General features: G+C 40.7%; 1 protein-coding gene across 4 annotated transcripts in view; it reads right to left on the reverse strand.

Moving 5' to 3' along the window:
- tox (thymocyte selection-associated high mobility group box) overlaps positions 1-2,500 on the reverse strand; it is a 52,695-nt gene that overhangs the window by 37,025 nt on the left and 13,170 nt on the right. Inside the window, exon 1 of one of the 4 annotated variants that reach the window (XM_046862929.1) lies at positions 1-1,194. This exon is cut by the window's left edge and continues 181 nt beyond it. The exons of the other annotated variants lie outside the window; for them this stretch is intronic. The gene's annotated coding sequence lies outside the window, so the exon portion shown is untranslated. Of the gene's footprint in view, positions 1,195-2,500 lie in introns of those variants that run through there. 4 annotated transcript variants of the gene reach the window in all.

Here is a 2,500-nt window from a genome sequence, read left to right on the forward strand (position 1 = left end):
GATGATCAACTATACAATATAATTGTGATCTTTTTCTTAGACTTTGAGTTTTAATTATTACCGTTATAACAATTATCATCATTTTGATCTTACACTTCATCAGACCTGTAAGAATAATCATTACCATAATCGTAATTGTTATTGGTAATCATTATCAGAATTATTCCCAGATTACTAGTGATCTTGAGTGTGTTGATCAGAACGGGTTTCAGTGTTATTCTGTGTATCGTAATGTGATTGGGATTAGCTGTAATCTGAAATCCTATTAAAAAACTGCTGCATTAAAATGGTTATTAGAATTGTTATTGGTATCAGATCAGACGTCTTCCCCTCTACTGTAGATGCGATGGCCCAAATAAGTGCTTTAAAACATGTCAGACGAAATCAGACGATAAATCTCTGATTTTGGATATTTGTGAGAAATTTTGTGTTTATGTTTAGTGTTTCTGTCTGTGAAGGAAAGCAGTGAAGACTGCAGAGCGGACACCCACGTGATTGTCGTGGCAATAAATCCGGAGCTCAGGTGCAGAAGCAGAAATTGGACTTGTTCTATTTGATTACGGAGTGAAAGAGCAAGCAGGAGATGCGTCGCTTCTCCACATATCATCCAGTAACGACACCAGTGTACGAATCCGATCTGACGCAGAGCTCCATGTACGAGGTGGGATTACAAAATAAAATCTACAAAAGATTTGTCCGTAGTCGTAAAACAACTGATTGACAAGGTAAAGTTCGGAACGCAAGCTACGCCATTTCACGTTTTACTATAAACAGTAAAAAAGCTGCAAGTTACCCCACGAGTTTCACCACATGGCTCTGCTCATCACTGCTACATCTAATAATCTTATGGTATATATTCAAACAACTCACACACACTCATGGAGCTCTGCCTCCCAGGATCTACAATGGACTGTAAAAAGTACAGAAATAATAATAATAGTAAAGAAATAAAATAAATGGATGTCATATCTAAACACAAATGCTTTCACCATGACTCTGTTCATGGTCATAGACATTGTCAGCATTTTATGGTGCTCTAAAGCTCTTAGTTGTCAGAGTATTGGGTGGGGGGTTGGTGTACCTTTAAACACAACCGCTCACAACATGAGAAACACTGACAGCATAAACGATGTTAAGTAAAAGACATGTAGAAATAATGGAGAAACTTTGTTTTGCTAATGCATATAAAATAATACATACATAAATAAATGAGTCATGAAATGATTTTATTATTTAAAAAAACTATATTACATTAAAACAACTTTGTTTTTGGAGCTGAAAAAGGTTTGGACCTTTTATTTGTCTGACCAATCAAATTTCTACATGAATACCTGCGACCTGCAATAATATCTTGTATACTTTATATATGATTTTAACCCCATGTGTGAGATGAAACCCGGGTTGTTATTGTTTTTCCGACAGGAGCTCGGGATCGGTTTACACTCTGACAGACTTTGGGCCCTGTTTTGTTTTTTGTTGTTTTTGTTACTCGATAGCTGATTTGCATCCGCATGGCAGCTGCTGAATACGAGCCTTTTACCTGGGTCCTTACTCACGCGTGCACACACACACACACACACACACACACACACACACGCACACGCACACACACACACACACACGCACACACACAAGCACGCACACACACAAGCACACGCGCGCACACACACTCACAAATAAGTGCACACGCACACAAGCACGCACACACAAATAAGCGCACACGCACACAAGCACGCGCACACACACAAGCACGCGCACACACACAAGCACGCGCACACACACAAGCACGCGCACACACACAAGCACGCGCACACACACAAGCACGCGCACACCCACACTCACCCAAGCACACCCACACTCACCCAAGCACACCCACACTCACCCAAGCACACCCACACTCACCCAAGCACACCCACACTCACCCAAGCACACCCACACCAACACCCACACAAGCACACCCACACTCACACAAGCAAGTGTGTGTGTGTGTGTGTGTGTGTGTGTGTGTGTGTGAGGAGAGACCGACAGTGATTATACTGATGCACAGTGAGTTAGAGTTTATCAGCTTAGTGAAGGATGTTTACATTTAAAAGGTAGGTCAGGTTATTTTTAGCACAAGTGTATGAGAGTGTGTGTGTGTGTGTGTGTGTGTGTGTGTGTGTGTGTGTGTGTTTTATATCTTGGTGGGGACCAGAACTGTAAACCAGTCTAAAAAATGTAGGTATTCCATTTATTACAAAAAAAAAAATCATGCAAGCTCCACTGTAACAGCACATAAATTAATTTCGAGCACAAATTATTTTTAACAATTAACTGAACGGCTTGTTTGCACTTGTTCGTGTCGGAGCGCCTGGTGGTAATGAACATGGATAGCAGTCTGTAGTACTGCAGCACTAATCAAGAAACACAAAAATGATTAGGCGAAACATTCCAGAAAATCAAGACGTGACAGCGTTATTCACAGTGACGTGTAATGAGTATGTAGTGGGAAAATAAAAAG

Source organism: Silurus meridionalis, chromosome 12 (assembly GCF_014805685.1).
Source record: "Silurus meridionalis isolate SWU-2019-XX chromosome 12, ASM1480568v1, whole genome shotgun sequence".
NCBI classification, from domain to species: Eukaryota; Metazoa; Chordata; class Actinopteri; order Siluriformes; family Siluridae; genus Silurus; species Silurus meridionalis.